The sequence below is a fragment of the Ornithodoros turicata genome, chromosome 1 (assembly GCF_037126465.1).
Source record: "Ornithodoros turicata isolate Travis chromosome 1, ASM3712646v1, whole genome shotgun sequence".
NCBI classification, from domain to species: Eukaryota; Metazoa; Arthropoda; class Arachnida; order Ixodida; family Argasidae; genus Ornithodoros; species Ornithodoros turicata.
In genome coordinates this window covers 195,287,729-195,312,654 of record NC_088201.1, presented here as the reverse complement: position 1 = coordinate 195,312,654, position 24,926 = coordinate 195,287,729, and the positions used below count along the sequence as shown (strand labels likewise).

Below are 24,926 nucleotides of genomic sequence, written 5' to 3'. Positions count from 1 at the left end.
TAGGGTATGGCGGCGACCTGCAAGGGTCCTCTTCTTGCGCTGGCTTGTGCACAGTCCACTACTTTCCTGGGTTGAAGATGGACGTATTGCGATGGAGGTTTGCGGTTTCTTTTAGGGTATGGCGGCGACCTACAAGGGTCCTCTTCTTGCGCTGGCATCTCTGACGTCGCTGTTGTTATGTCCATTTGTGGCCAGAGCAAAGGTTGAAACGACTTAAAGGGTGCTGAGGTTGATCTGAATTTCAGATGGTCAGCATGTACTCGACGTTGCCTTGCGTTGGTTCGTCTTCATCATCTTCATCAGCTTCCTCGTGCAGAGTCCACTGCTTTCCTGCCTTGAAGATGGACGTATCGCAACGGAGGTTTGCGGTTTCTTTTAGGGTACGGCGGCGACCTGGAAGGGTCCTCTTCTTGCGCTGGCTTCTCTTGTTGTGTCTGTTTGTGGCCAGAGCAAAGGTTGAAACGACTTAAAGGGTGCTGAGGTTGATCTGAATTTCAGATGGTCAGCATGTACTCGACGTTGCCTTGCTTTCGTTCGTCTTCATCATCTTCATCAGCTTCCTCGTGCTCAGTCCACTACATTCCTGCCTTCAAGATGGACGTATCGCGACAGACGTTTGCGGTTTCTTTTAGGGTACCGCGGCGACCCCGAAGGGTCCGGTTCTTGCGCTGGCTTCTCTGACGTCGCTGTCGTTGTGTTCGTTTTTGGCCAGGGCAAGGGTTGAATCCACTCAGAGTGCGCTGATGTTGATCTGAATTTCAGATGGTCAGCATGTACTTGACGTTGCCTTGCATTGGTTCGTCTTCATTATCTTCATCAGCTTCCTCGTGCACAGTCCACTACTTTGCTGCCTTCAAGATGGACGTATAGCGACGGAGGTTTGCGTTTTTTTAGGGTAATGCGGCGACCTCGAAGGGTCCGGTTCTTGCGCTGGCTTCTCTGACGTCGCTGTCGTTGTGTTCGTTTTTGGCCAGGGCAAGGGTTGAATCCACTCAGAGTGCGCTGATGTTGATCTGAATTTCAGATGGTCAGCATGTACTTGACGTTGCCTTGCATTGGTTCGTCTTCATTATCTTCATCAGCTTCCTCGTGCACAGTCCACTACTTTGCTGCCTTCAAGATGGACGTATAGCGACGGAGGTTTGCGTTTTTTTAGGGTAATGCGGCGACCTGGGAGGGTCCTGTTCTTGCGCTGGCTTCACTGACGTCACTGTCGTTGTGTTCGTTTATGGCCAGGGCAAGAGTTGAATCGACTCAGAGCGTGCTCAGGTTGATCTGAGTTTCAGATGGTCAGCGTGTACTCGACGTTGCCTTGCGTTGGTTCGTCTTCATCATCTTTATTAGCTTCCTCGTGCACAGTCCACTACTTTCCTGCCTTGAAGATGGACATATCGCGACGGAGATTTGCGGTTTCTTTTAGGATACGGCGGCGACCAGGGATGGTCCTGTTCTTGCGCTGGCTTCTCTGACGTCGCTGTCGTTGTGTCCGTTTGTGGCCAGAGCAAAGGTTGAAACGACTTAAAGGGTACTGAGGTTGATCTGAATTTCAGATGGTCAGCATGTACTCGGCGTTGCCTGCCGTGGGTTGGTCTTCATCATCTCCATCAGCTTCCTCGTGCTCAGTCCACTACTTTCCTGCCTTCAAGATGGAAGTATCGCGACAGATGTTTGCGGTTCCTTTTAGGGTACCGCGCCCACCTTGGAGGGTCCTGTTCTTGCGCTGGCTTCTCTGGCGTCGCTGTCGTTGTGTTCGTTTGTGGTTAGGGCAAGGGTTGAATCGACTCAGAGGGTGCCGAGGTTGATCGGAGTTTCAGATAGTCAGCATGTACTTGACGTTGCCTGGCGTTGGTTCGTCTTCATCATCTTCATCAGCTTCCTCGTGCTCAGTCCACTACAACATAGGCTTGGCCTCTTGGTTTCTTTGGTTTCCTTCTATGTGCACTGTGTATTAGCAAACAGCCGTTATGCATTGCTAACGCCGGAAACAAGTGACGTTCTGAACATTTCCTTGGCAGGACATCGTTCGGAAGTTGCACTTCCTTGTGCTGACCTTGCCTTTTATGAGCTGCAGCGGTTTGTGATATGCCAGAGCGAAGTTGTCGGGAATGCGACGGGTCTACAATCTCGGCTGAAGAAATGATCTGAGCATTCAAGTACTACCAATTAGTAGTTCCCAATCGTGCAAACTGTGCGAAGTTCTTGACTCGCACCGATTGGTTGCCGTGCCGAGTAAGTTCCACACACGAAGGCAACGATTTATTCAAAGGATTTAGTTCATGAATACTATTATATGCAAAGCGCGACTCCACAGGCGAACTGGAGTCCCGGTATGTAATCGTACGAAGCTAGATGCCGTACACACAAATTTTGAAAGTGCTCCCGAGGACCAAGGCAAAAAAAGAAAAAGAGAGAGAGAGAGAGAGAAAGAGAGCAATATGGAGGTAAGTCGGGGTTTAAGTTCATGCTTATCAAAAATATGGCTCCTACAGCAGAACATTCGCGTTAAGACGTTAAGCGTTATATGAAAATAGGAGGTCTCATGAATGCATTGTGCAGCTGTGTGTTAGTTATTGCGGTTGTAATTAGTTAATGCAACACAATAGTATGAGGAATCTAACTCGAGGATTACCACAGGCGGGTGATGAAGGTTGAATGAAGCTGGGTCTCCCTGGAATCAGGTACATGAAGAAATTGCGGGCACGTCACATGCAGTCCAGCTGCCATGTACGCTAAATGCGTACAATCTACAATATTTGTGTTGCACTTGGTGAATTACTGTCGCGACTAAAGCCGCATTATTTACGTTGTAGAGGGTCTATTGCACAAATATTGTGGGCGTACTACATACATGTTGTTCACTAGAAAAAATACGTAAGTGGTATATATAGTGTTGCCTTTTATCAGAATTACATAATCTTGCATGAAAAATTACAAGGTAGTTATGGCTATCCATTTCCTGTCACTAAACTCTCTTTCTTTACTGCAGTGGTGAACAATCTCGAGGATATATGCAACACCCGGCGTCGGGAACTTGGCGCCCCCATCGCCCGGCAGCAGCCGCAGTAGCCCCCTCCTGCACCAACGGTTGGGTCGCCGCAGGAGGGTGACCCCCACGTATAGCTGTGCGTGGCTTTCCCGTGTCTGGGGAAAAGGGGATCCTGGCGGTTGAGTGGACCCGGAGGTTGTTTTGGACCCTTCGGGGCCCCTCCGGGAAAGCAACACACCGCTTTGGCCCCTGCTTCCCATAGTCGGGTGGTCCTGGAAGACCCGGCCAGGATTATTCAGCTAGTCGCCATCTTCGTTTTCATTACTTTCTCTTCCTTGGTCTCCTTCCCTTCTCTCCTTTTCCTCTTTTCACCTTCTTTGGCGGCAAGGGTCAACCTTGGGCAGTCTTTCCCTCTCCAGAAGCTGCACTAGGGTATAGTGCAGGGGAAGTGTTAACGTGCAGAGCACGTTCCCGTTGTTGGGGTCGGTGGTGGCCGACACGCCACCTGCACTGAAGCACCCACTTTCTTTTATGGACTCAACACAACCCAAAAACCATGATCGGGGCCCCAAGAGGCACCGCACCGAGGCACATCAACAGCACTCACTTCAATTTTTCTCCTCTGAACCGTGGTATGCAAAGTTCCTTGTTCTGCATGCAGAGGATGGAACAAAGCCACTGTCTAAGATATCTCCTTTCCTAATAGCAAAGGAACTAGAAAAGATCATTGGGAAAACATACAATGTTAAAAAGTTGCCAACAGGAGACTTACAAATCGAAGTCAGCAATAGACAGCAAAGCTTGGCACTCCTTTCTCTCAGCAGAATTGGAGACGTGGGAGTCAGTGTTACGAAACACCGGACTCTGAATGTTTTGAAAGGGGTAATATCTGAGGAACAACTCCTTGACTGTTCTGACACTGAGATCCAAGAAGGGCTTAAAGATGAGGGTGTAACAGCAGCCAGGCGAATTGTCATGCGTGATGGTAGGGAAATCCCAACCAAGCATGTAGTCCTTTCTTTTCAGCTACACAGACTTCCTTCCACCGTAAAGGCAGGATATATCAACTGCCACGTCCAACCGTTTGTTCCAAACCCACGACGCTGCTTCAAATGCCAGCGTTTTGGGCACGGATCACAGGCTTGCCGTGGGAAGACCACTTGCCCAAAGTGCGCCGGTACCGAGCAAGACCATGTTGTTGAAGCCTGTCAAAAGGAGCTCTCCTGTGCAAACTGCAAGGGCAACCACCCCGCCTACTCTCGATCCTGCCCTCGATGGAAGGAAGAAAAGGACATACTTAGAATAAAAGTAACACAAGACATTTCGTACAAAGACGCGAAGACACAGTATGAATTTGCAAACAAGGGCGGTTATGCCGCAGTGGCGCGCAGGGGAGTGGTGCCACTGACAAAATCCGTAGAGACTCAGACTTCTGAGCCTCTACCCCACACTCCCCAAACAAAAGAGAAGCCAGTGGAGAGTTCTTCTCCAGTGGCTCCGGCTGCTTCTGTAGCCAGTCACCAACAGGCCGCGACGGCCTCGAAGGAGGTTGTCGGTGCCCCCTCAGTTTGGGACGGTGTCCCAAGGGACTCATCTCAAACTACGAATCTGAGTATAGAGGTTGACGACGATGACTGCTCGTCGCAGAAGTCAACGTCGAGCCTCCCCAACAGTTCTTCTGAAATGAAAGAACAAAGACAACGTAGAACTGGCAGAGGAAGGGGATGTAACTCGAAGGAAAAGGCAAAGCAACCACCCCCAAGAGTACAGCCCCCCTGAACATACACACAGACAATGCAGATACACTCTCTTCTTCTGTTGCTCAGCATCTTAAATATGGGACAAGTTATCCTTCAGTGGAACTGCCGGGGCCTTTTCCCAAACATTGACGACGTGCACGATCTTTTAGAGAAATACAGGGCAGTGTGTATTTGTTTACAGGAAACATACCTACATGAACACAACCTAAATCCTTTTCGCAGACACACCATTGTCAGGAAGGATCGTGCAGACAGTACACGTGCATCTGGAGGTGTGGCTGTGGTTTTACCACATTCAATACCCACAAAACATGTCCCACTTGTTACGGACCTCGAGGCAGTAGCAGTTCAAGTATGCCTCGACAGGGTCCTCACAATATGTTCGCTCTACCTGTCACCATCAGTTGTACTAGAACAGAGAGCTTTGGAGAACTTAATTGATCAACTTCCTCAGCCATTTATGATCCTTGGTGACCTGAATGCACACAACCCCTTGTGGGGTAGTGCAAGAGTGGATAGGCGAGGAAAAATGTTGGAGAGGGTGCTCTTTTCAAGGCCTATTTGTCTACTGAACACAGGCTTACCCACATATGTACATTCTTCGACTCAAAGTTTTTCTTGCTTAGATATTTCACTGTGCAGTCCCTCTCTCTTTCATTCTCTTGACTGGACAGTTGAACAAAACCCGCATGGAAGTGATCACTTCCCCGTGGTTATAAAATTCCGTGGTCACACAAACTCGCTGATGACACGACCACCACGATGGAAACATTCCGAGGCAGACTGGAACTTGTTCCAAACTGAGGCCAGTCTTGCGCCTTCGTCCCTTGAACGCATGTCTGTTGAAGAGGCAAATAACACTATTACCAGCATAATCGTACACGCTGCTGAGCAGTCCATTCCTCAGACATCTGGCCGTCTTCCCAGGCGTCCCAAACCCTGGTGGACAGATGAATGCGCAAAGGCACGCAAAGCACAGAACAGAGCGTGGGGTATCTTTAGGAGGTACCCCACTGGGACAAACCTCCTTCTTTTCAAAAGAGCTCGTGCTAGGGCACGTTGGACACGGCGACAAGCCAAAAAACAGTCTTGGAGCACTTTTGTGTCATCTTTAAACACAAACACCCCATCTAAAGTAGTATGGGACAGGCTTAAGAAAATTAAAGGTGACTATACTAGTTTTTCTATCCCTTTGCTTCAAGTGAATGGGGCAGTCTGTCAGAGTGCGGACGAGCAAGCTAATGTCCTTGGCGAGCATTTTTGCAACGTGTCGAGCTCGTCCCACTACAGTAGTGACTTCTTAAAGCTTAAAGAACGTGCTGAGAAGCAGCACATCCCTTGTAGATCAGGCGACAGGTGTGCTTATAACAAGCCATTTACAATGACAGAACTGTTGAGGGCCTTGTCTGCTCGAAAAAACACAGCACCAGGACCAGACAGAATCACCTATTCAATGCTAGTGCACTTGCCACGCGACTCTCTATCCAGTCTTCTTGACTTCTTTAATCTAGTCTGGCGAGAAGGTCAGCTTCCTTCCCAGTGGAAAATGGCAACCATCATCCCTCTCCTAAAGCCAGGAAAAGATGAATCGGATCCATCGAGTTACAGGCCAATCGCACTGACCAGTTGCCTGGGTAAAACATTTGAGCGGATGGTAAATGGTCGTCTTATGTACTTCCTCGAAGAAAATCAGTGCTTAGACAGGTATCAGTGTGGCTTTAGGGCTGCACGATCAACATCAGATCACCTGTTGAGGCTGGAAACCACAATAAGAGAAGCCTTTATCAGGAGACAACACTGTGTGTCATTGTTTTTCGATCTAGAAAAGGCTTACGACACAGCGTGGCGGTATGGCATACTTAGAGACTTGCATGTTCTAGGAATTCGTGGTCGTCTGTTTCGCTGTATCGCCAATTTTCTTGAAGGACGGACATTCAGGGTTCAGTTAGGCACTACAATCTCTCAAGCATTCACACAAGAGAATGGTGTTTCCCAAGGAGCTGTTCTCAGTGTCACCCTATTCATAATCAAAGTGAACTCTCTTGTCCGTGTCCTACCTCCATCCATTTCATATTCACTTTATGTAGATGACTTGCAGATATCTTGCTCTTCTTCCAGTCTTTCTGTCTGTGAGCGTCAGCTACAACTTGCCGTTAACAAGCTGTGCAAATGGGCATGCGAAAATGGATTTAGATTTTCACCCAGCAAGACTGTTTGCGTACCTTTTTCACGACGCAGGGGCCTCTTTGCTGAGCCAGAACTTAAAATGAATGGTCAGGATATCACTGTTCAGGACGAGCATAAATTTCTTGGCGTTAACTTTGATAAAAAGCTAACCTTCTCTTCCCACGTGAAGAACTTGAAAGCAAAATGCTTAAAGTCTCTGAACATACTTAAAATTGTATCCCACAGATCATGGGGTGCAGACCGTCAAACCCTTCACCGTATATATAGCAGCACTGTTCGTGCCAAGTTAGATTACGGGTGCTTCGTTTACGGATCGGCACGCCCATCCGTCTTGAAGGCTCTAGACGCTGTGCACCACCTCGGGTTAAGGCTAGTGCTTGGGGCTTTCAGAACCACTCCAGTCCAGTCCCTTTACGTACAGTCAAACGAGTGGTCTCTGGAAACACGCCGTTTTTATCTTGGAGCTTCATATAGCGTGAGAATTAGGGGGCACTCTCAACATCCTGCTTTGGCCTGCATAAAAGGAACTCGCTTTAAGCAGCTTTTTGAGAACAAGCCCCATGCGGTAGCCCCGTTCAGCATGCGACTCCAACATGATGTTGAGAACTATGCTTTCACCTGTTTTAGCTTACCTTCAGTAGACTGTAGCAAGATGGTTCCCCCTTGGCAACAACCCGTTGCGTGTGATGTAACTCTTCTAAAGTACAACAAACAGGAAACCCCTGCAGCAGAAATCATGCATGAATTTGAAGACCTGAAAGAAAGCTTTGGTGATCATGTTGAGATTTACACGGATGCATCAAAATCCAGCGTTGGGGTGTCATGCGCCATGATCTCTGGCACATGCACAAAGTCACACAATTTAAGTACTGTTTTATCGATCTTTAGTGGTGAGATGTACGCTATTATTGTAGCACTCAATCACATTCTTCAGGAACACGTTGTGACGTCAGTGATATACTCAGACTCCCTCAGCTCTCTGCGTGCAATCAGTAGTCTTGCAACACACAAGAACCTACTGGTCAGGCGGGCACGGTACCTAATGAGTCTCATACAAGGAAAAGGGTACAGCTTGAGGCTATGCTGGGTGCCAAGCCACGTCGGCATTCGCGGAAATGAGAAAGCTGATCGTGCAGCTGCAGCTGCCCAAGGAAATGATATCACACCTTTTGAAATTCCGTCTAGTGACCTGATGCTGCAACTCAAGAAAGACATCAACAAGAAATGGCAGGGTTTCTGGGCAACACAAACACACAACAAACTTCATACAGTCAAACCTCATGTTGGCGCATGTGTTCAACTTTTTCCAAAGCGACATCATGAGGTCCTATGGAGTCGACTGAGGCTAGGGCACACCTTTCTCACTCATGCACATCTTTTACGGGGAGAGGAAGCACCCGTGTGCACAAGGTGCGGAGCTGACCTTTCCGTTTTACACCTGCTCATCACTTGCCCTTTGTTTGAGAAACATCGTAAGCAGTGTTTCCCTTTCTTTTATGACCACTATTTGCCTCTTCACCCATCACTTTTGCTGGGTGATGAGGCTCTCGTTCCCTTTGAAAATGTTTTAAATTTTTTTAGAGAGATGAATGTAATCAACCAGTTGTGAAGTTTTAGTTCACCAGTTTTACCTTCCAATTTACACAGAAGTGTAGTTACACAGCTGTCCTTTTAATTAAATCACTATGCTCTTAACATAACCCATTCATGTATCATCATCGTATTTGGCGCACTATGATCTCAGTTGTCGCTGCGCCATTAAACTTACAATCAAATCAAAATATATGCAACACAGGGGGTCATCTCATCTTCTCATGACGAATCAGTTGTTCATAAATGGTTCATGTACTCAGGTTCATAGAGGAAGTAATTCACGAAAAAGACAATCCTTCGGTGCCAGCACAAGAGGTTGAACATGGACCCCTCTGTTACCAGTCAGGGATGTTACATTTTAGGCACTCATTGACTTTTCGCGAAGTACTGCTTCACTTAGTCCTTTAGGCTCTTGTAGGCTGTATGTGTTGTGTTTGTCCGTAGATGGAGCCTGCCACAGCTCATTTGTCTATCGCTTACAGTTGAGGCTTGTGTCATGTTTGTCTCTTTGTGTGTCATGCCCGTGATTTGCGAACACGTCTTCCTAAAGTGTGCTTAGCCTAATAGCACGTGGTGCGTAAGTGACGCAACGCTACACTTGTACACGTGTATAGGCGAGAGAAGGCATGAAACTCGAAAGGAAGGAGAACTGAAGAGAATGGGTCACTTGCTTTAGATTGGTGATATCGGGTACTGCGTGACCAGCTTGATGAGCATTATTCATACTGCTTCATTGCTTTCAAATGCCATTCTCCTTTTCAGACGAGTATCGTTCGTACAATGGCGTAGTTGTAGAGGGGGTGTTCGATTCTCTGATCGGTCAATATGTACCTCCTCTGGGCTCTTTTTCTTTTTTTCCCGGTCTCAAAAAAATAAAAATAAAATAAAAATAAAAAATGAAAAACAAAGAAAACGCTACAGAGTTTTGCAGAAGGACGGCAGCACAAATGTAGGGTTGTCAATCGAGATATCCTGGATCCCAAAATCCCGGGATCCCGGCAATTTTTGACGTCCCGAAGCCCCCTGATTTCTTCCGGGAAATCCCGGGATTTCGTGAGTAAATATTACAAGCAAATCAGACCCGTGTAAGCCATCACGTACAGACTCACTTCTTTATAAGGAAATTACATTTTTCTTTTATGACTGGAGGTGGCAGAGGACCGGTACCTACACGTGCGTACAGGTGTTTGCTGACTGTTGTTTCTTATAGCACAGAAGCTGAACGGCCCTTCAGTTCGGCAGCCCGTATTTGCACAATAGTTCGCTCCGAAATTGGGGACGCCACCCTCATCGTTCTGTGCTTTCTCACGTCGTGTTTCAATCATTGTACAACGTGATAAGGAAGCTGCGGCGGTGTTCAAGGCCTTCCACCTACCCGTCCACTCCTATTGCACTCGACTTTCAGTACATCGTCCTGCCTGGGGCTTCAATTGTAGCGGGACTCGCCTTCTTTTGACGTGAAGCAGTAAAACTGAGATAACTAAAAAAGGAGCGGCATTATTATCGAAAAAAAAAAACAAAAAAAAACATTTTGCCGTCACTATTTTACCGGTGTGGTTACACTGCGATATCTCGAGCGTTTTCCTTCGGGTAAACGTTGAATTAACGAAACACAGGTTGAACAACTTCGCAGAATACACCGATATACTCACGGTAGGGTCCTGCACGGCCCGCGGGACCTGCGGGCACCCGCGCGTAGCCCGCACGCTGCTGCGGGTGAAGGTTTTTGGTGTAGCGGATAGCGGCGGGTCGGGGCGATGAGTCATTGTTGAGTGCGGAGCAGGGCAGCGGGTCGGGTACCTTCGATGCATTTTTCCAAAACACTATTAGAAAGTACATTGAGTCCCTCAATCCCTTAGGCGTCTGCGCTGCAGTCGCTTGAAATATAAAGTAAAACGTCGCTGACAAGGGCGGATCAAACGCTCACACCGTTAGTGTACAACAGCTCCTGTGTGTCACTTTTGTCGATGTCGTGTTCCCTATCACCATGCCTGAAGCCAGAAACCAATACACATTTGCACCTTTTCCCCCTACAGTAGCCATCACACAGACACATCTAATCATCACCAGGGAGTACTTTCAGTTTACTCATCAACGTTCATCGGGTAGCGGGCCTGGTGTGGGTGAGCTTTTGGAAAAAAAATATGCGAGCTGCGTGCGAACCCGGGTCTCAGTTTCTAACGGGACGTGGTTTGCGTGTGGGCTGCAGATTTCAACCTGCGGGTAGGGTCGGATGCGGGTCAGATGATGCTCACCCGCGGAGGACTATACTTCGAAGCGTCATCTGAACTCGTCACAATCCCGAAATCCTGTCCCGGAAATGAATCTCATCATGAGCGAGATCGGCTGCGTTGTACTGCTACATCGCTCTCGACTGTGTCCTTCCACAATACCCGAATAATTTTGAGCTATGAAGGAATCAACCAAGACCAAGTTGTTTATGAACGACATCCAGCATGTTGGTCTCTTTGCCCTACACATTGACAGCTGAACAGCGCAGCCACAAAACATGTCGCCATTCATAATCGCATTGTACTTTATCTAATATGTTCGCCGTGCCATTTCACTGCTGATATTGTGCAAACGTACACACTGGAAGACACTGGAAGCACACAATTACTTCACCTCAGGCGAGCTGGTTCGTATGTCAGCGTCATTTATTTGCACACAGGTATCGTGAGGGAACGTCACAAATGCGATGTCAAGAAATTCTCCCGTTTGAGTGATCAGAACTTTTCCAGCACACAAAAAACGTCTCCCACTCAAACGATTTCTTCGTTTTGAGTTCAGGACGATGTCGCGTCTGGTGTGGCCAAGTGAGAATTGGCTCTTATGTTATGATAGTACTTTGTGGAAGGTGAAACACAACGTCACCTCGAGTGTTTGCAACAATCGCCCAGGGTGCACTATTTTACGCGCAAAACATGCCGCTAAAATAAGCAGGCTGTTGCAAAGAATTATATGCATGCCTTCGAGCATTTGCTTGAAGGAAGGATTTCTGCAGGAAGGATGCTTTCTGCACAGGTACGTCGCCACAATCAGCTTGAAGTCAAGAAAACATTGACGCAACAGGATTATATGCGCCAGATCATAGTTGTATTCGATGCATTTGCGCACTTAATTAAGTTGAACATAGAGGCATATGACTTACTTAGATGACATTTACATTTTGTTCGTGAATGACGCTGCCATCCAGAGCAGGGGAATGCACAATTGCACAATTTATGCATGTTGTCGCAGATACAAATGTACACATGATGCCTTGCGTTCGGTTCTCCTAAACCGAGTTATATAACACCGCTGGACAAAATATAGATGCTCACAGCATTAAGGAACCCATCAAATTTCGTACTAGAGGGAACCAAGCCTCTCGGTGGTGCTGCGCAGAAATATTAAAAAGTGAACAAAAACTAAAAATAAGCATACATTACATACATGTAAAACACACGACGGTCACAGATAAGGTAAAGATTAAAGGGAATCTTTGGCAGACAGACCACGTGACAATAACAGTACACTACAGCTATAATAACTTTTGAACATCTTTTTACCGCCTAATTACAATGTGTAAAAGAGTTTAAGAAATGACACTATTTTGAAGAGAGCGTTCGATTTCCCAGAACGCGAACCTCGGGGCAACGCTGCATCTGCAGCGTTGTATTTTTTGTTTTTAGAGCCGCAGTCACCACACAGGCAGCACAATGTACTGAAAGTCGAGTGCAAAGGAGTGGACGGTATGTGTCTTATTAATATCCTGTAGTTTCCCGTGTTTGTTCAAGTCCTTCCATTTTCCCGTTCGCCCCCATGCACTCGACTTTCAGTACATTGTGCTGCCTAGGAGGAATGTTCTTCAGCCTCTTTGGCAGTGAAACCACACCGTTACTTTGTAGATGTTTTTCTGAAACCTATCTTGCACTCCTGTCTGTCAGAGGAGAATACGCGCTGAACGCTAAAAAATTCCCCTCCCTGCCGAGTTTCATTCCTCCTCCCATTTACACGTGCTTAAACACACAGACGGCTTGCTACATGCGGAAGTGTCGTTAGGCTAAGCATTCTCTAAGTGTGGCGTCTCACATTTTAGTGGCACTTTCGTGCCCTCGGGTACAAAATTTTCTCACTCTATAACCAAGACAATCACTTTAGAGTCGATGGTCCCACTGATTGTGAAACCGCAGTGAAACTTTACCTAACGGGGACAGCTTTCGATGTAAAAACTGTGAAATCACAATGGAGCGCCTTCTACTTCTAAAATCTACTTCTGTCATACTGAGTACAATGTGTAAGGTTTCAAATGCCGGGGAACAAAAGCTTGTATAGATATACGGCTAATTCTTTCTCGGCATAATTTCTTGTATGTAGGGTGTTTCACGAGAATCCCCCGGCTGAATACATCGTGAACAGGCAGGCCATCGAAGAAATTTCTTTTTGGTGGAGATCCTTGGGACATCGGCCATGAACTGAGTAGTGAGCGGCTCCTTTGCATACGCTCACTAAATAAGTAAACATGCTAACGTTTAACATTTACTTAGCAGGATTACGGAAGATCTGTTTTACGCATCGAGACGTTCAGCGCAAAATATTCCGAGAAGAAAAGACGCATCGACACTTAGTAATTTTTTCGAGTAATTAATTGGTTTCGGTTTACATATTTCTTGCGCATAGCAGCGCACCAATGCGCTGTTTGGATCAGCGATCCGGCCGTCGATTTCGTGCTCATCCGCCTGGTTGACACACGGGGGGACAGAAAATAAGGAACAGCCGAAAGGGACTCTTTGGTATTCGTTCTCAAAGCGACTGGTAAACAGCGCTGGCGGTTCTATCGTTCCGTTGGTGAGATAACGTGCTCTTATCATGGATGATGACGAATACCCAGCGAGGGCTGCGAACTAGTAGGGTACACGCATCATCTTCACCAGCTCGCTTGCTTCCTAGCCATTTTTTCATAGTAGGGTACACTCTTAAAAATTAGCTGCACCACATACCACGCTCCTAGCCAACCATCATCCCGAATGACAACGTTCTCTCCCTTGATTTGAGGAAAATGGGAGGGTTACGGTTTCTTTGGACTGTCAATTATTCCGAACATAAGGGGAAAAAAGGTCATTGACAGAATGGCGTAAATGCAGGCTAAATTTGAGACTTCGTGTTTGTGTTTGTTTACGTGTCTTGCCCATCGCTCAGGCTTGCCTATCAGGGAAAAAAAAGGTCCTGCCTCCCGTTTTCAATAAATCGAGCGAGAACGTCTAAGGAGCGTGCAATGCCAGACAGTTGCACCTTGCACGACTGTGCAAGTGCTGATGGCATATTTTGGCAAGTGTTGATGTGTTGTACATTTAGCTACTTATTTTATTTGTTTACTTTCGTGTGCGTGCGCGCCTGTGTGTATGCGTGTGTGTGTGTGCGCGCGCGTCTTTTTCTATCCGTGACCCTTCCTTTTCCTCCCTGATGCTGATGCACATTTCAGGGATATGATCTAGAACAGGTTGTTCAAGACAAGTGAAAATTGCCTATGATGCGGGGAGGTATGTACAATGCAATCATCTGATACTATTTATAAATCCGTGTTTCGTACTGCTTTGACATGGGTTGGGCCAATAGTAGCTGATAGCCACAATGAAACGCAAGGAGCCAAGGACAGAATTTTGACGCCCTGTGGAAACTTGGCAATACATTCTAGGAATGTGGACGGTCCCCAAATTTCCACAGCACGGAAATCAAACCTGCGTTTAACCAAGAAGTATATAAAGATATAAAAAACTTTTGTCATGAAAGAGCTCGCTACAGAGTGCGTGAAAGAAAAAAAGGTTCGGAGCCCCAAGCTGATCATGAGAAATTAACGGTTTTATTTCGCGGGCCCCGCGCAGCTGAAGTATAACCGATACGGCACGAAGGTGTCGACGTCTGTGGAACAACAGGAGTACCCTGGCAGACCACAGGTCACTGAGAACGGCCGAGCCAACGCCGCTCAGATAAGGAAAGCCTACGGATTGCCCCTTCTCCCTGCCTCGCTATGTGGACATATGAAGCCAGAATTCGTCTGCTATTACGATTCGCAGTTCTGCGAGTTCAAGAACTCGCAAATGATTGCACATCACCTGGAACCTGCAGACCTAAATATTAAGACAAAAAGCGCAAGTTCAATCAGTTTTGAGAAAGACTGAGACCGTTTGCCGCTTTATTTCCAAGTTTAACCATTTTGTACCCGGGGACTTTCAATGACAACTCGCAGACGACGGTGGTTCTTCTCCATGGCCACAACCGCTGAAACCACGTGCGTGACTGACTGCGGCCGTTGAAAACACGATCCTGACTGCCTGATCCCTAATTCTTACGTCACGTGAACGAGCGCACTGGCTTTCTGCATCTAGGTGGTGTTGCCCGAGGGAGCGGACGAGGTGAGAGTGACGGCCCACGTCACGGACTCGCTGGGAGGCTTAGAGACTGCCTGGCGCCGATAAGTACGTTCGCCTAGAGTTTGGCAGCGCTACACTCGCGCTGTCTCTCTCTCGTGATGGTACGGGAAGTAAAAGTTTCAGAGTGCACTCGTCAGACGAAGAATACTATTACATGCGCTGTGCACGATATTCCACTTGTTTCTGTGCAATATCTGAGAATGTACAGCCCGGGGAACGGTAAAAATAAAAACCTAAATCACGTCACTGTTATAAAATGCACGAACTGCACAAAGGGCACCGGAGCGCACCTGTATTATATCTGTTTTTATTCTCTTTTTTTTTTTACATTCAAACTGAAGCTGATAGATGTGTGATTCTGTAAGCTTGTAAACTTGAGCTGGTCTGCCTTTGTATCTTCTTCGTGCCGCACGCTCAGGTTTTTTTCATCATAAATTTCGTCATGCCACCGGCTCGCCTGTGTCTACGCCATTCTGTCATACACGTAGAGCTATGTCTCGGTTGCGTAGCACTATGTGAAAATCATCCGTAATGTGAATATGCATTTATTTTTTAATTATTAATTACATATTCTACAGATATAGGTGGAACAAATTCCTAAATAGCAAGTGTTTGGCAAGCATAGAAGTATAAGATGTCGCGAGTGCATGTAATTCCCAAAATCATCATACTCACGGGGGATCTAGTGGGAGTCATTACAATTGGTACTTGGATTATGAAAGTTGTGTTGTACTTGAGATATGTCTCTCATTAAGTTAGTTATCATCCGCACTGTGTCAAAAGAGTCTCAACGTTAATAATCTCAGCCGCAGGGGCATCTGAATTCTTGTTCTGATGACTGTTGTGATCTGACTCCCATATTCCTCTCTTCCCAAACAGTCACGGATATGTGACAAGCGGTAGCTTTGGTTGGAGTAAGCAAAAAGGAAAAAGAAACAATGTGACGCCCATAAGAAGAGCCAACAACTGGCTGCTGACAAACATTCGAAGCGCTCGCTCCATTCATTTCAGGTTTCGCTCAGAGCTAGTACATCTACGGCACCTGGGAGGCACATTTTACCCGTATTTCGAGACTGTCTGATAATATTCTGCCTTGCGCCGAAAACGCGCGCTGTTGACGGTTTCCCTTCTTCCGATTTGATGGGGAAACAGTCCTAGGTCACTTACGCCTTATTCAAAGACGCAACACAACTTGGTCATTCTGACACAGCACACACAATGGGCGTGATGAGAGAACACGCTACTTTGGAAAACTTAGCACAGTCGCCACAAGTGGCGCTGACTGCCGTAAACAGGAGCGCTTTCTTGCCCTACCGAACAGCCCTATGAGCGGACGGGGGCGATGATGCGTGAAGGTGGGTGGCCTTGGAAGGCGGGCTTAAGACGGTCAATGGAGGCCGACTAGGTTGTACCAAGAACGTCGATAATGAAGGTCTTGGGGCTACGTCGGATCACTTTATAGGGTCCTGAATGGGGAGCCTCTAGAGAGCGGCGAATGCGACACTTTCGCAGAAAAATGTGTGCCGATGAGTGCAGGCTGGGCTGTACGAATGAGGACTGTGAAGTTGAGGCGCGGGTCGGCGGGAAGCGGTGGCGGCAAAAGCTCGGCGAACGCGGGTGAGAAAAGAAGAAGCATTCTTGGAAGAGACGGCAGGCGTGAAGTCGAGGAGGAGAGCCGTATACCAACTGAGCCGAAGAGCAGGCGAGGTTGGGCTTCACGGCGGAACGTATGCCGAGGAGGACGACGGGCAGCATATCGGCACATCGGGTGCGCTTGTCCTGAGCCATGATGACCTGCTTCAAGTGCCGATGAAAGCGCTCGACCAAGACATTGCTGCAAGCCGAAGTTCAGATACCTGTGCTACCCACAAAGAGAGTTAAGGCATGGAAGAATCGACTTTTGAATTTTTGGCCCTTGTCCTTCACAACCTCTTGAGGGACGCCAGAGCGGGAAATCCATATGCAGAGGAATGTGCGCGCGACGGTATCTGCGTACGTCAGTAGGTAGCGTGCCCACGATGTTCAGGTGTACCCTTGAGAAACGGTCCGTGCAAGATAGAAGAGTGCCAAGAGGCGTGACAGTGTGGCGATGACATGGAAGTAGTAGTGTATCAGCTCAAGTATCCGGAAACTCACATCTTCGTCTGGACGCCATTAATTAGCAATTAGAGCTAATTGGGACCCCCCACATTACTCAGGACCCACCAGGGAGTCATTTCACTAATTGGGGATCATCTAAGACACGTCCAGACCACTGTGTGAGTTTCCGGCTACTTGAGCTGATAAAAAATAAAAAAATAGGTAGAAAATAAAATAAAAAGATAGAAATAGAGTGGAGAGAAGGACTTTAGTTGAAGATCAACGACGTCATCTTGAAGAAAGCGGCCCGGAACGGCCGCTGACCGTCGCTGGGCGACGGAGCACTGAGGCAGGTTGCAAAGCATCGCAGCACCAGTTCCGCACATCCTGTGACGTCACCTGTGACGTCATCATGGCATGTCTGGGCAACTTAGGACAGCTCTGGACATGCAAGGAGAAAAACACTCCTAATACAGAGGCTGGGAAAGCAAGAGTATGCAAACCATCAATAGCTAACAAGAAAAAACAATTAGTTACACAACAAATGAGCCTACCAGAACAGGAGCGCAGAACGATGCGACTGCTCCATCCGAGAGGCAGGCAGAGAACTGACTCGTAATGTTTTTTTTTTCTCCTGTATAAAGCCCAGCAGGTGCATCCCCTAGCGGTTACTTTCTCAACTAATCTCACAACAAAATTATTAAGAATCACGCCAGCGCTACTCCCGTTCCCAAGGCAGAAGATGATAGAAAATGCCGGGGATGCCCGGACAACAGCAACCAGCACTGGCACGAAAATCGCAAACAAAGCGGGAACAAAGTTGGCGAAAGCATTAGTTACACAACAAATCACCTCACCACAGCAGGAGCGCAGACCGATGCGACTGCTCTCCGTGACAGCCCGCCAGAAACTGAGCGAGCGCAGGGAGCGCACGTCTGCTTTCCGCGACAGCCGGAGAGAAACTGACTGGGGCGCCGCCCCGCGGCCGCTACGCATACGCGCTCCTAGCGCCCTCTGGGGCGACCACCTCCGAGAGGCTAAGAGTGAAGAGCATTCCTGCGCCCCCTGCTGCCCGTTCTCATTGGTCGTGAGGCTAAGAGAGAAGAGCATTCCTGCGCCCCCTGCTGGCCGTTCTCATTGGTCGTGACGTCATCCTATTGTCTCAGGGCTACCCTGTTTTTTTCCACTAATGCTCCTTTGGTCAATCTACAATGAAGCCACAGTATGACGTCATCATGCACCTGCGTGGCTCAAGGACGCGTACGCTCTAGACAGGGGACCTATTATTTATTGAATCACTATCCCATGATTAGTTCCTTTATTCTTCTATAACGATTGAATAGGAAACTATTGCAGAAGAGCACCATGCATGAAAGCTGATCGTAGGAATTCCAAAGTCTTACTAAATGAGACTTGCAAAAGAACAAAATATCCTAACATGTAACTCTATCAACGGCAAATAAGAGGACTAGGTACTCAAGAAATCAACAAAGAGTACGGGTAAACAGGAGCGCAGAACTCAGGGCAGCACTATCGTCAAGACAACAATGTTCCTTGTTAAAAAATAAAAAAATAAAAAACGTCAACACAGGAAAGCATGCATATCGGGGCATGTCAGAACACGTCAGCACAAATTGTACGACTGCTGGGCAACAGAGGAAAACAAAGAAACACTTGAACAGAGTGAAAAAGACACTCACCATCATTTTTCCCATTCACAGCATTCCCTCATTGTAAATCCGCTCGTCACAAAATCCACCTGCATCGTTGAACACCATTCACCAGTGACGAACCACACATCCGCACCCCATGAGAGGCAGACAGAACCCCACCAAAGCTACGCTCTTCTACTGACGGCCAACGCCAGGAGCAGAATTTGCGTATCGAGACCCGTCAGTGTCCAAGAGAGAAGTGAAACCTTGCGCCCCCTGCAGGCCGTTCTCATTGGTCGTGACGTCATCCTATTGTCTCAGGGCTACACAGTTTTTTCCCACTAATGCTCCTCTAGACAAGGTCAACCTGAAACAATAGTCTCTTGGTATGCGGTCATCATGCAGGTGCGTGGCTCAAGGACGCGTACGCTCTAGACAGGGCACCTGTTATTTATTGAATCACTATCCCTAGATCATTTCCTTTATTCTACTATAATGATTGCGTAGGGAACTATTGCAGAAAAACACCATAGACAAGAGGAGATTGTAGCGTTTCATTCCCAAAGTCTTACTGTACAGGAAAAAAAAAAAAGGTTCAGCAAGACATAAAGTCACACACCTGTCCCCCTCGCGGTAACTCTCTGAACTAAATGAATCGCAAAATTATTAAGATTTGTACTTTACCCATTCAAGGCAGCACTATCGTCAAGAATATGCCTTGTACAAAAGGAAAAAAACTACATGCAGAAGGAAAGCATGTCAGAACAAGCCCAGGCATGTCTGCACATGTTTGTCAGACAAGGGGGGAAAAAGCGAAAAGAAACAAAGAAGGAAACCAGCATCAAACTATTTCTTCTTATTCAAAAACAGTGCTCATCATAAATCTGCCCAAGACAATACACACTATTTTTCTATTGCCACACTTTTTTCCAGTAACGGTCAATGCATTGCTACAGACTGCGTGACGTCATCACATCCTGTCTGAAGAAGAAGACACCGACAAAGACTCCTATTATTTATTGAATCGCAAGGTTATTTCCTTTGTCCTACTCTTAATGACATTGATTCTCTCATTAAAATTCAACAAAAAAGCACCCCGCATATTAACGATTTTCACCCCAAAGGCTCATCTTGGTCATTAGAATTACAGTAAACTGCCACTGCTCTTTTAAAATAATAAGTGAGACCACTCCACATCACCTCCAGGCTTATGTAATACATGACCCTTTCTATGCTGATACATTCGTTGTCTGAGGCTACACCTGCGAGCAAAAAAGGCGCGGAAGCCGGGTGGGCAAAGTTCCATTCGCGCATGGCGAGCAAAAAGGCGCGAAAGCACAAGACAGAACGCCTTTACGGGAACACGATAGCATTCCTATACTATATTAATGATTATTGCACTGCAGTTTAGAAAAACTACAACTAAACTATAATTTTAGGAGCCCAACTTTCTATGGAAACTATAATTGCCCTATTACTTGGATCGCTACTAATGAAGCGCTCCAATTTTTTCTCTCTTCCCATTTCAGCCTTGTCATGCAGGGAAGCAGACTCATATCCAAAATAATTAATTTACACTGAGGGTGCCGTGCTTCAGGAATTCCTATCCTGCGCTCAGACGCAAGCATTTCTTCACGGATACCTTTAACAGCTGACTTCCTCATCATATCGAACACCCAACAAAATCAAACAAACAATCAGAGAAACCCTCTTCTCAGCTGCACCATGCGACTTTCTTCTGCGTAAAATCGGTGATTTGAAGAAGAGAGCAGCGAAAAATTGCGCGCGCTTGTGCTCGACCTGAAGCATATGCCAATAAACCAAGAAAAAGGCACTCATGTCTGGTATCTGATAGTGCCACATACTCAGACGCATTTTCCTTGCGTAAAGAAAGCACAGGATACGGATGCACAAATTTCCTTAGGTGAGCAGGGAAAAGGCTTAAGACCACAGGTCACGACACATCGCCACGCGGCTAGCACAACATGACACCAACAAGATACTAGCAGCGGGAAGAACTGCAACACTGCTAAACAAGTCCAGACATGCCGCGATGGCGTCACAAATCAGGAAGAAAGAAAAAAAAAGCACACGCACGCACGCACAGAGGACAACGCATTAAACACACGGAGCGCTCAGGAATAATCGTAGCGTCACCGCACATCGCTACGAAGCTAAACGTCTAACACAAGACGACACCAACAAGATATTAGCGAAGGGTAAAAATTGCAACACTACCGAACAAGTCCAGACATGCGACATCGCATACAAAACACTGCTCATCGGGGAAAAGGCCTAAGCCTGCGGCGGATCATCATAGAGCGTACACAACTTCATTTTTTCTATTTTGCGTAAACTAAACGCGGTCTGCTTGGAAAACGACGTACAAATTTTCTTAAGGAGCAGAGAAATATTTCTACTCCGTGCTCAGATACCAGCATTTCTGCTCAAAAACCTGCAAAATTAAACACTGCTTACTTCGTCAAGATATCGAACAAAATCAAACAAACAACCCCACTTCCACTGGTAGAACACTATTCAGCTTTTACGCAGGAGGCTTTCTTCTACATAAAAAGTAGAGAAAATAAGAAAAGAGTAGCGAAATATTACACGCACATTTGCTTGACTTAAAAAACCTGAAGCATATGCCAATAAACCAAGAAAAAGGCATTCATGTCTGGTATCTGATAGTGCCACATACACAGACGCATTGCCCTTGCGTAAAGAAAGCACAGGACAGGGATACACAAATTTCCTTAGGTGAGCAGGGAAAAGACTGAAGACCTCAGGTCACCACACATCGCCACGCGGCTAGCACAACATGACAGCAACAAGATACTAGCAGCGGGAAGAACTGCAACACTGCTAAACAAGCCCAGACATGCCACGATGACGTCACAAATCAGGAGAAAAAAAAGCACACGCATGCACGCACAGAGGACAACGCATTAAACACACGGAGCGCTCAGGAATAATCGTAGCATTACCGCACATCGCTACGAAGCTCAACGTCTAACACAAGACGACGACAACAACAAGATATTAACGAAGGGTAAAAATTGCAGCACTGAACAAGTCCAGACATGCGACATCGCATACAAAACACTGCTCATCGGGGAAAAGGCCTAAGCCTGCGGCGGATCATCATAGAGCATACACAACTTCATTTTTCTATTTTGCGTAAACTAAACGCGGTCTGCTTGGAAAACGACGTACAAATTTTCTTAGGGAACAGAGAAATATAGAAATTTGTACTCCGTGCTCAGATACCAGCATTTCTGCTCAAAAACCTGCAAAATTAAGCTCTGCTTACTTCGTTAAGATATCGAACACCCAACAAAATCAAACAAACAACCCCACTTCCACTGGTAGAACACTATTCAGCTTTTACGCAGGAGGCTTTCTTCTACATAAAAAGTAGAGAAAATAAGAAAAGAGCAGCGAAATATTACACGCACTTTTGCTCGCATAGCTATAAGAGAAAAAAATAAATAAAATAACGACGCACACGCTAATAAACTGTGACAAAGACACCCATTTCTGCTATCAGATAATTATTGCATAATGCTAAATACTCATTTGCATTGGCCCTGCGTGAAGAAACCACAGGACAGGGATACACAATCTATCTTAAGCGAGCACGGAAAGTCACTTCTACTCGAACAGCTTAATACCATAAAGTCTGAATTTTTGCAAAGAAAATAAAGCCTGAACAGCGCTACGAAGGTGACAGACACATACTAACAAACAAACAAACACTTCTTCGAGTCTGTATTATCTTTTAAAAAATAACGAAAGCACACATAAAAAAAAATCAAATCGGCTAGGTAGCCTACCAGACGTTGTGCCTTAAAGTTGGCTGCACGCAATGTGCGGAAGCATGCTGTGAAGCCAACTTGCGGTTTTGCTGGATGCACATGAAGTCCGATTCCAATTGGAAATCGCGCTAAGGACGTGCCAAACGTGGAATTTTCGCAAGATTAATCCCAATACCTGGAATTCTGTTCATTTTAGCGGGAATGCTGGCGCTTGTGCTCCATTATTCGAAATTTTCGAATATTCGAATTTCTCGATTATCAAATTTTCGAATACGAATAGGGTTCGAATATCAACAATATTCGAACAATATTCGAAATTTCGAATATTCGCACACCTCTAGTGAATACTGACACTCAACGGTATATAACAAAAAACAAACAAATTCCATTCTCATGAACTCTCCTCTGCCGAGCGGCTTTCTCCTGCTCTACCTGGATGCTGACTTTTTCCCCCCTCACCTACATTCTGAGTAAAAACAGTGACAGAAGAAAAGAACCGCGAAAAATTACACGCATTTGTGTCACAGGACAGGGATACACAAATTTCCTTAAGTGAGCAGGGAAAAGGCTTAAGTCGGTACCGCTCAGGAATAATCGGAGAATCACCGCGTATCGCTACGCGGCTAGCGCTTGAACAGCGCTACGAACGTGACAGATACATACTAACAAACAAACAAACAACAGCAGGACCGGCGTCGGGCACTCATAAAATACCCTGGCCAAAACAAAGACTTCGCCGGGTTCGCGAGGCAATTCCATTAAAAACGCTCGTCGTATCCTACAGATAGCAATGCAAACGCGACTGCCCTTATTTTTTAAACCACTATTTCACGCAATAGTACATAAATGTATCACTCGTGCCACACGAAAAGGCAAACACTTACTTGTCAAGTGGGGTCCCAGCGCGTGCGCGCGCGCACACACACAGGCACACACACACACAAACATTTTCACACTCACAAACACAAAGTCTATTTTCACAACCACATAAATCCATATTATTCCTCAGGTCAATAATTATCCTGCCATCGTCAAAAGACGGCACAGACATGTATGCTTACGCAAGACAATCGGTCCTCGTTCCGGATGTAATAGGATATCGTCACTCGGCCGGCGCGAACCAATAAAGAAAGAAAGGAATGCATGTTCGCTATACGAAGAAAACGGTGCCGTGCTTCTACGCAGCGATCACTATACAGACGCGTAAATGTGAACATCATTCGCTACACACTGTAGCTCTCATCATTTTTAAACCAAACCGTGTTCATAGGTCTTCACTAAATAGGTGAGCCGATAATGACTCCAAATAAAATAAAATAAAATAATCATTCCAGCATCGCTGGCTGCAAGCTTGGGTACCCAACAGAGCAGCGCGCTCCTATCAACACGCCTTGGGCTGACCCTACACACCCGAAGCCTTTTCTGAATGCATTCTGCCGGCGCTGGAATAAAAGATTTATCGCGAGGGTACTACGATGTCAGCTCTGTTGCTGTTTAAGTGATAAAACAGTGTGCCCGAAGCGCGCGCGCGGGCCCGGTCTCGCGGTTTGGACTCGCGACGCGTGCGATTCCCCGCGGCGCGAGCGCAACGCGGACCCGTTCTCGCGGTTTGGACGCGCGCGATTGCCCGAGTAAGCGCACTGTTTTATCACTTAAACAGCAACAGAGCTGACATCGTAGTACCCTCGCGATAAATCTTTTATTCCAGCGCCGGCAGAATGCATTCAGAAAAGGCTTCGGGTGTGTAAGGTCAGCCCAAGGCGTGTTGATAGGAGCGCGCTGCTCTGTTGGGTACTCAAGCTTGCAGCCAGCGATGCTGGAATGATTATTTTATTTTATTTTATTTGGAGTCATTATCGGCTCACCTATTTAGTGAAGACCTATGAACACGGTTTGGTTTAAAAATGATGAGAGCTACAGTGTGTAGCGAATGATGTTCACATTTACGCGTCTGTATAGTGATCGCTGCGTAGTAGCACGGCACCGTTTTCTTCGTATAGCGAACATGCATTCCTTTCTTTCTTTATTGGTTCGCGCCGGCCGAGTGACGATATCCTATTACATCCGGAACGAGGACCGATTGTCTTGCGTAAGCATACATGTCTGTGCCGTCTTTTGACGATGGCAGGATAATTATTGACCTGAGGAATAATATGGATTTATGTGGTTGTGAAAATAGACTGTGTTTGTGAGTGTGAAAATGTTTGTGTGTGTGTGTGTGCCTGTGTGTGTGCGCGCGCGCACGCGCTGGGACCCCACTTGACAAGTAAGTGTTTGCCTTTTCGTGTGGCACGAGTGATACATTTATGTACTATTGCGTGAAATAGTGGTTTAAAAAATAAGGGCAGTCGCGTTTGCATTGCTATCTGTAGGATAGGACGAGCGTTTTTAATGGAATTGCCTCGCGAACCTGGCGAAGTCTTTGTTTTGGCCAGGGT

The 24,926-nt window shown here is 46.6% G+C and overlaps 2 long non-coding RNA genes across 2 annotated transcripts in view; one reads left to right on the top strand and one right to left on the bottom strand.

The window, feature by feature from the left end:
* LOC135374711 (uncharacterized) overlaps positions 1 to 24,926 on the top strand; it is a 136,434-nt gene that overhangs the window by 21,174 nt on the left and 90,334 nt on the right. The gene's annotated exons all lie outside the window — the stretch shown is intronic.
* On the bottom strand, positions 3,298 to 3,979 carry LOC135374704 (uncharacterized). The gene is made up of 3 exons (XR_010417083.1): positions 3,759 to 3,979; positions 3,594 to 3,685; positions 3,298 to 3,496 (listed from the first exon to the last, which is right to left on the bottom strand). It is a non-coding gene; the product is annotated as an uncharacterized LOC135374704 (long non-coding RNA).